The sequence below is a fragment of the Sapajus apella genome, unplaced genomic scaffold (assembly GCF_009761245.1).
Source record: "Sapajus apella isolate SASKATOON/1434 unplaced genomic scaffold, GSC_monkey_1.0 scaffold87, whole genome shotgun sequence".
Classification (NCBI taxonomy): domain Eukaryota; kingdom Metazoa; phylum Chordata; class Mammalia; order Primates; family Cebidae; genus Sapajus; species Sapajus apella.
This window is the reverse complement of record NW_022437027.1, coordinates 3506805-3516603: the sequence shown is the minus strand read 5'-3', so window position 1 is coordinate 3516603 and position 9799 is coordinate 3506805. Positions and strand designations below refer to the sequence as shown.

The window sequence follows — 9799 nt, the reverse complement described above, 5'->3', positions numbered from 1 at the left end:
GCCTTCAGGCCTGTCCTACTGATTTTAAACTTACCAGTTCCCACAATTGCATGTGTCAATTCCATAAAATGAATTCCCATACCTCTATAGATGCCCTGTGGTTCTGTTTCTTTGGAATACCCTGAGTGATGCAATCACCAAGGCTGTTTTTATTGGTAAACCCATTGGATTCTTTTTAGTCTTTATCTTATTTGCCTTTTCGCAGGGACATGTGCATTCCAATCATGCCAGCAATACAGGGTAGAGAGAATAAAGTCCCAAGCAAATGAGCATTTTTGGACACAATGAGAAGCATTTGGTAGCTCTCAAAGTCAATAAATATCTCCACTTAGCTGTCTTACCAATGACTCAAGCTCAAATGTTCAAAACAGAAATCTTGGCTTCCCATAAAAGCCTTCTTTTTTTTGCGTTGCTGCTCCTGCAGTGTCCCCCTCTCTCCCCACTGGAGACTGATCCTTCCCTTCTTCCTCTGGGTGACTGCTCATGTCTATTCCAGCATGCTTATAGTTCTTCCTTGATATAGTTTCTCAGATGAAGCCCTCAGTATCATCTCCTACCCAAGTCTGCTCTTCCATCTTCTCCAGCCCAGTGTCCTCACTATGATTTGCCAGAATGAGGCCTGAGAGCCATCTCCACTTCTAACTCCTTTTTATTCCTACATTGTCACACATCTGTCATTCCTACCTCATTAATGCCACCGAAATCTGCCCCAGTCTCTGCATCTCCCCAGCTACCATTCTTTCCAGATCATTTTATGTCCCTTCTGATTAGTTGCAACAATAACCTAATCATCTCTCTCTTCCCATTTGTCCTCCTTGTCCTTTTGCAGATAATCTTCCCAAATGTTCCTCTGACCATGTCGCCCTGCCCCTTTAGCCCTTCTAAGACTGCACACTTTTAAGGAACCACTTGGAATGGCACGCAAAGTTCTCCATAGCCTAATCTTGCTCCCATCTCTGTTTTTACTAGTTACTTCCTAATCTCCTTCTGGAAATTTACATTTCAGCTTTATTTCATACACCACTTTCCAAAATGCCAGTTTTTTCTTGGGTTCCAAAGGCATTGAAAATGCTAACTGCTTAGAAAATACACACTACTTCAATTTTTCACCCTGACAAGTCCTTGACTGATCTCAGATCCAGAGGCATTCCTGATCCCCTCCACATCTAAATCTGGCCTATATTCTCTACTGTTCTCCCGCTGCACCTGGCCATATCCTGAGCATACTTCTCTCACATGATTGCTATGTTTTTGCTTTGTTTTGTTTCTCTCTAGACGATAAGGTCCTTGAAAACAAAAGCCATGTCTTATTTGCCATTTATCCTCATCATATAGCTGAGGGTGTGGTACATATTAGATACTCAGTATTAGTTTGATGAATGAATCAGTGTGTGAATGGGCATTATCTTTTAAATAACTGTATGAACTAATTACTAAAAATTCTTTAATGTCTCTCCTGCTCTGAATTCTATATTCCGTCCTTTATTCTTTCCTTAACCATACAGAAATACCTTCTTTCAAAATTATGCAGAAATAAGAACTAGAGATATGCGTGTGTGTTTGCATGTATATCTCTGAGGCCAAAGATATCAGCAAGTATCTTTTATTCCCATTTTATTCCCATTTGTCCTCCTTGTCCTTTTGCAGATAATCTTCCCAAATGAAACATGTTTTATTTCATTTAACCCTATGCAAATTTCAAAAAGCATAATAAATATAATAATTTTTATTATATTTTAATAATAATTTTTAAAGACATAAGAACATGTAAGTAACCCGGAACTCTTTAGATTCCACATCTTGATGTCTTTTTAATTCCACCAAAGCAGAAACAAAAACTTATTTAATAACTAAAGAAGGGGATTCTCGCCACATTATAGTCCATGACCCAGTTCAGACCAAACACAGCACTTAGTTAACTTAGGCCAAATGTAGGCCAGCTTCATGGTGTCCACACAATTAGAATTACACAGAAGCCACCCTTTGTATAAGAGGAACCACAGCATTTTAAGTAGCTAGCTTGGAAGAATGGGAACACTGAGGCCTTCTCTGATCACAGGCTGCCAACGATTATTAAATGTTTAGTCATTTATGAGGAAACAATAATCGTTCAAATCACTCATTTTATCTTTTTCAAAATATTACCATTCAAAATGTGTCTAAGCTGCTTTGTAACAGCACTTTATTTTCAAGTGGCTTTCTTGAATATGGCTAGTTATTGCTTCACAAATCTGCAAGAGTCATACAGTTACTTCCATAATTTGTCCCATAAGATATTTACAGGTCTGCATATGCAGATAGCCCTAGGAATTCAGCAGCATGACTAAGTATTTGGTCATAAGAAAGTAAAACAGGAAGCAGTGACATGACACCCTATTTGTTGGTAGATTGGATGTTGGAACAGTACACAGGTGTCCAATCATCAACTAACAGCAAAGACTTTAAAACTGAGGCATTCCTTTTAAATTTTCTTTTAAAAAGTTTTGACTGCCTTGTACCATCTATTTTGGTATTTATTTTTTAATTTGAAAAGAAGCAAATTTAATTTTGCCTATCAAGTATCCTGGGGAGAGAAAGGATTCAGTCTTAAACTCACTTTTAAAATTTTATCCTGTTTCCTACCACAAGAATAGCAGTGGCTTACTCTTCAAACCTCATGAAACTAACTCTAAAAGTGTTCATCTCTTTTTTTCACAGAAACACTGCGAAAAATTAAACTTCATCCTGAAACAACTGGGAATATGAAACCAGGTAGATAACCAAAATTGTCCCTAATTGAGGAAGTTACCCTGAACCCAATACTGTTATAGATTTAAGCCACTCTATGGCAAGAGAAACAGTACAAGGAAAGAGAAGGCCGTAACAATGAATATTGGTGCTTAAAGATTTGGGAAATGCTGAAAGATAAAAAGTCCTCATTATCAATGAGATTATGAAGTAATCTGAAAGGCCTGGGTCTCATGACCTGGTATTAAGACCTTCTCTTTTTACAGACTACCCTTTATGTCATTTTTTTTTTTAATTAAGGCTCTATTTTTTTTTCTTTTCAAGGTTTCTAGTGATAATATTTTTAACGAATGTTCTTCTCTAAAATGTTATAAGACTGAGGTCACATTATTCCCAAGTGATATACCAATGTACATTTCTCTGATGATTTCTGGTTCTTTCTATTTCTTCAGGAATTATTTCCAGTAGGGCAGTGGAGATTGGCTATTCACCGAACTTGTTTACCTTTCCTTCTGAGCCCACAGCTACATTTCTCTTCCTCTCTTGCAGTTAGGTATGAACATATGAATTAACTCTTGCCAAAGGAATGTGGTCAGAAGTGATGTAAATCATAAAACCCTGAACTTCCAGTAATGGTCAAAAAAATCCTCCCATCTGACCCTCCCCTCTTTCCTTATCTATGGCTATATGTCCATGCCCAGGATAGCCTTGGAACGAACATGTTAAAGATGGCATAGTCTCCATCAGCCTGGGTTCCTGCAAGAAGCCTTGACTGTCACTATGTATAAGAAACAAATTTTTACTGTGGTAAGCCACTAACATCTTAAGGTCCGTCTGTTAAAACAGCTAAAGTTATTCTAAAACAGATGGTATCCAGAAATAGACCATAAGAAAAAAATAATGTTGCAAAAAACATTGTCAATATTTTTATATGTCTATTTCCTCTTCCTTGTTCCTTTTTAAAATTTTAAAATTTTCAATTTCTTTTTTACTTTAACAGGCTCATTTAAGCTCAGTTTGCACAGTCTTTGCCCCTTATTGTTGCCACTTCCAGAATTCCAAAATTCTACTTAACCTGATACTACATCTACAAAAACAATAGCAGAGGAAGCATTTAAACAGATTGCCACTGAATGCAGCACCCTCCACAAACATGGCAGCCCAAACCACTCAACACAGAAGACATGAAGAGACATTAGAGAATCTATTCTATGTATGTATTCATAGTTACAGTCTTTTTTTTTTCTGCTTTCTGTTCTAGAAGACAAATCTGTGTGCAGGGTCTCAAAATGAACAACCTATCTGTGACAGCCTGAGGTCATTCTATGATAACTCTATCCCCAGTCTTTCAGTGCAAATGAATTCTCTGGGCTTCTGTTTCTTTGGTTTGATATGGTGACTGTTCCAATGACTGAACTGATCTAGCTGTGCTGGTATTCTACACCCATACTGCCTCCTACAAGATAAATGGTTTGCTCCCTCCATCAATAATCATAATAACGTGATATTATAGAAATAAATAACAGTTACTACACATTTAAAAGCACACTCTTTGAGTCCAAATAGAAATTTTTAAATGTTATAATCATTGAGTAGGAATACAACAAAGGAGTAATTAAAGGAATATCTGCTGAAAAACTTCAAGAAAATTTTTTTTCCCATTTATTTATTTTATTGCATTTTAGATTTTGGGGTACATGTGAAGAACATGCAAAATTGTTGCATAGGAACACACGTGGCAGTGTGATTTGCTCCCTTCCTCCCCATCACCTACATCTGGCATTTCTCCCCTTGCTATCTCTCCCCAGCTCCCCACCCCCCACCGTCCCTCCCCTATTTCCCCCCAACTGACCCCAGTGTGTAGTGCTCCCTTCCCTGTATCCATGCGTTCTCATTGTTCAACACCCGCCTATGAGTGAGAACATGCGGTGTTTGATCTTCTGCTCTTCTGTCAGTTTGCTGAGAATGATGGTTTCCAGGTTCATCCACGTCCCTACAAAGGACCCAAACTCATCGTTTTTGATAGCTGCATAGTATTCCATGGTGTATATGTGCCACATTTTCCCTATCCAGTCTATCATCGATGGGCATTTGGGTTGGTTCCAGGTCTTTGCTATTGTAAACAGTGCTGCAATGAACATTCGTGTGCACGTGTCCTTATAGTAGAACGATTTGTAATCCTTTGGATATATACCCAGTAATGGGATTGCTGGGTCTAATGGAATTTCTATTTCTAGGTCCTTGAGGAATCGCCACACTGTCTTCCACAATGGTTGAACTAATTAACACTCCCACCAACAGTGCAAAAGTGTTCCTATTTCTCCACATCCTCTCCAGCATCTGTTGTCTCCAGATTTTTTAATGATCGCCATTCTAACTGGCGTGAGATGATATCTCAAAGTAGTTTTGATTTGCAATTCTCTGATGACCAGTGATGATGAGCATTTTTTCATATGTTTGTTGACCTCATGTATGTCTTCTTTTGTAAAGTGTCTGTTCATATCCTTTGCCCACTTTTGAATGGGCTTGTTAGTTTTTTTCTTGTAAATCTGTTTTAGTTCTTTGTAAATTCTGGATATCAGCCCTTTGTCAGATGGGTAAACTGCAAAAATTTTTTCCCAATCTGTTGGTTGCCGATTCACACTAATGACTGTTTCTTTTGCTGTGCAGAAGCTGTGGAGTTTGATTAGGTCCCATTTGTCTATTTTGGCTTTTGTTGTCAATGCTTTTGGTGTTTTGGTCATGAAGTCCTTGCCTACACCTACGTCCTGAATGGTTTTGCCTAGATTTTCTTTTAGAGTTTTTATGGTGTTAGGTCTTATGTTTAAGTCTTTAATCCATCTGGAGTTAATTTCAGTGTAAGGTGTCAGGAAGGGGTCCAGTTTCTGCTTTCTGCACATGGCTAGCCAGCTTTCCCAACACCATTTATTGAACAGGGAATCCTTTCCCCATTGCTTGTTTTTGACTGGTTTGTCAAAGATCAGATGGTTGTAGATATGTTGTGTTGCCTCCGAGACCTCTGTTCTGTTCCATTGGTCTATATCTCTGTTTTGGTACCAGTACCATGCTGTTTTGATTACTGTAGCCTTGTAGTATAGTTTGAAGTCTGGTAGTGTGATACCCCCCGCTATGTTCTTTTTGCTTAGAATTGACTTGGCTATGCGGGCTCTCTTTTGGTTCCATATGAAGTTTAAGGTGGTTTTTTCCAGTTCTGCGAAGAAGGTCATTGGTAGCTTGATGGGGATAGCATTAAATCTGTAAATTACTTTGGGCAGTATGGCCGTTTTCACGATATTGATTCTTCCTAACCATGAACATGGAATGTTTCTCCATCTGTTTGTGTCCTCTCTTATTTCGTTGAGCAGTGGCTTGTAGTTCTCCTTGAAGAGGTCCTTTACATTCCTTGTTAGTTGTATTCCTAGGTATTTTATTCTCTTTGTGGCAATTGTGAATGGAAGTTTGTTCTTGATTTGGCTCTCTTTAAGTCTGTTATTGGTGTATAGGAATGCTTGGGATTTTTGCACATTGATTTTGTATCCTGAGACTTTGCTGAACTTGCTTATCAGTTTCAGGAGGTTTGGGGCTGAGACGTTGGGGTCTTCTAGATATACAATCATGTCGTCTGCAAATAGAGACAATTTGACTTCCTCCTTTCCTATTTGAATGCCCTTTATTTCTTTTTCTTGCCTGATTGCTCTGGCTAGAACTTCTAATACTATATTGAATAGTAGTGGTGAGAGAGGGCATCCTTGTCTGGTGCCACATTTCAAGGGGAATGCTTCCAGTTTTTGACCATTCAGTATGATATTGGCTGTTGGTTTGTCATAAATAGCTTTTATTATTTTGAGATACGTTCCATCGATACCTAGCTTATTGAGGGTTTTTAGCATAAAGGGCTGTTGAATTTTGTCAACGGCCTTCTCTGCATCAATTGAGATAATCACGTGGTTTTTGTCTTTGGTTCTGCTTATGTGGTGAATTACGTTTATAGACTTGCGTATGTTGAACCAGCCTTGCATCCCCGGGATGAAGCCTACTTGATCATGGTGGATAAGCTTTTTGATGTGCTGTTGCAATCGGCTTGTCAGTATTTTATTGAAGATTTTTGCATCTATGTTCATCATGGATATTGGCCTGAAGTTTTCTTTTCTTCTTGAGTCTCTGCTGGGTTTTGGAATCAGGATGATGTTGGTGTCATAAAATGATTTGGGAAGAATTCCCTCTTTTTGTATTGTTTGGAATAGTTTCAGAAGAAATGGTACCAGCTCCTCTTTGTATGTCTGGTAGAATTCAGCTGTGAACCCATCTGGACCTGGGCTTTTTTTGGGTGGTAAGCTCTTAATTGCTGCCTCCACTTCAGACCTTGTTATGGGTCTGTTCAGGGTTTCGGCTTCTTCCTGGTTTAGGCTTGGCAGGAGGCAAGTGTCCAGGAGTTTATCCATTTCTTCCAGGTTTATTAGTTTGTGTGCATAAAGTTGTTTGTAATAATCTCTGATGATGGTTTGAATTTCTGTGGAATCTGTGGTGATATCCCCTTTATCGTTTTTTATTGCATCAATTTGGTTACTCTCTCTTTTCTTTTTTATTAATCTGGCTAGTGGTCTATTTTGTTGATCTTTTCAAAAAACCAGCTCCTGGATTTATTGATTTTTTGAAGGGTTTTTTTGTGTCTCTATCTCCTTCAGTTCTGCTCTGATCTTAGCTATTTCTTGTCTTCTGCTAGACTTTGTCGTTTTTTGATCTTGCTCCTCCAGCTCTTTCAGTTTTGACAATAGGGTATCAATTTTTGATCTCTCCTTGCTTCTCATGTGGGCACTTATTGCTATATATTTTCCTCTAGAGACTGCTTTAAATATGTCCCAGAGATTCTGGTATGTTGTCTTTTCATTCTCGTTGGTTTCGAAGAACATCTTTATTTCTGTCTTCATTTCATTGTTTATCCAGTCAACATTCAAGAGCAAGTTGTTCAGTTTCCATGAAGCTGTGCGGTTCTGGGTTAGTTTTTGAATTCTGAGTTCTAACTTGATTGCACTGTGGTCTGAGAGACTGTTTGTTACGATTTCCGTTCTTTTGCATTTGCTGAGGAGTGATTTACTCCCAATTATGTGGTCAATTTTAGAGTAGGTGTGATGTGGTGCTGAGAAGAATGTATATTCTGTGGATTTGGGGTGGAGAGTTCTGTAAATGTCTATTAGATTTGCTTGGTCCAGGTCTGAGTTCAAGTCCTGGATATCCTTGTTAATTTTCTGTCTGGTTGATCTGTCTAATGTTGACAATGGGGTGTTAAAGTCTCCCACTATTATTGTGTGGGAGTCTAAGTCTCTTTGTAAGTCATTAAGAACTTGCCTTATGTATCTGGGTGCTCCTGTATTGGGTGCGTATATATTTAGGATCGTTAGTTCTTCTTGTTGCATTGATCCTTTTACGATTATGTAATGTCCCTCTTTGTCTCTTATGATCTTTGTTGCTTTAAAGTCTAATTGATCAGAGATGAGAATTGCAACTCCTGCTTTTTTTTGCTCTCCATTTGCTTGGTAAATCTTCCTCCATCCCTTTATTTTGAGCCTTTGTGTATTCTTGCATGTGAGATGGGTTTCTTGGATACAGCACACTGATGGGTTTTGTCTTTTTATCCAATTTGCCAGTCTGTGTCTTTTGATTGGGGCATTTAGTCCATTTACATTTAGGGTTAATATTGTTATGTGCGAATTTGATACTGCCATTTTGGTGCTAGCTGGCTGTTTTGCCCTTTAGTTGAGCTGGTACTTGTTGTTCCTTTATATGTGTAGAGCCTCTTTCAGGAGCTCTTGTAGAGCTGGCCTGGTGGTGACGAAGTCTCTGAGTACTTGCATGTTCCCAAAGGATTTTATTTTTCCTTCACTTCTGAAGCTTAGTTTGGCTGGATAGGAGATTCTGGGTTGAAAGTTCTTTTCTTTAAGGATGTTGAATATTGGCCCCCACTCTCTTCTGGCTTGTAGGGTTTCTGCTGAGAGATCTGCTGTGAGTCTGATGGGCTTCCCTTTATGGGTAACCCGACCTTTCTCTCTGGCTGCCCTTAGTATTTTCTCCTTCATTTCGACCCTGGTGAGTCTGACGATTATGTGCCTTGGGGTTGCTCTTCTTGACGAATATCTTTGTGGTGTTCTCTGTATTTCCTGGACTTGAATGTTTGCCTGCCTTGCTAGGTTGGGGAAGTTTTCCTGGATAATATCCTGAAGAGTATTTTCCAGCTTGGATTCATTCTCTTTGTCGCAGTCGGGTACGCCTATCAAATGTAGATTAGGTCTTTTCACATAGTCCCACATTTCTTGGAGACTTTGTTCATTTCTTTTTACCCTTTTTTCTCCATCTTGCCTTCCCGTTTTATTTCATTGAGTTGATCTTCGATCTCTGATATTCTTTCTTCTGCTTGGTCAATTCGGCTGTTGATACTTGTGCATGCTTCGCGAAGTTCTCGTGTTGCGTTTTTCAGCTCCATCAATTCACTTATATTCCTTTCTATTTTGTCCATTCTCGTTAGCATTTCGTCAAATCTTTTTTCAAGGTTCTTAGTTTCTTTGCATTTGGTTAGAACATGTTCTTTAAGTTCACAGAAGTTTCTTACTACCCACCTTCTGAAGTCTGATTCTGTCATTTCATCACACTCGTTCTCCATCCAACCTTGTTCCCTTGCTGGTGAGGAGTTGTGATCCCTTATAGGAGGAGAGGTGTTCTGGTTTTGGGTGTTTTCATCCTTTTTGCACTGGTTTCTTCCCATCTTTAAGGATTTATCCACCTGTCGACTTTGTAGTTGCTGGCTTTCAGATTGGGTCTCAAATCTTTCAGATTGACGTTCTGTTTGTTGATGATGAGGTTATTTCTGTTTCTTGGTTTTCCTTCTGACAGTCTGGCCCCTCTGCTGTAGGACTGCTGAGGTTCACTCCAGGCTCTGCTTGCCTGGGATTCACCTGCAGCAGCTGCTGAACAGTAATGGTTGTTTCCAGTTTTCTTCTTCTGCTATCTTTGTCCCAGACGGATACCCGCCTAGTGTCAATCTGATCTCTCTTTTATGAGGTGTCTTTTTGGATATATA

At 39.0% G+C, this 9799-nt stretch overlaps 1 protein-coding gene across 14 annotated transcripts in view; it reads right to left on the bottom strand.

Moving 5' to 3' along the window:
• COL25A1 (collagen type XXV alpha 1 chain) overlaps positions 1-9799 on the bottom strand; it is a 527190-nt gene that overhangs the window by 231036 nt on the left and 286355 nt on the right. The gene's annotated exons all lie outside the window — the stretch shown is intronic.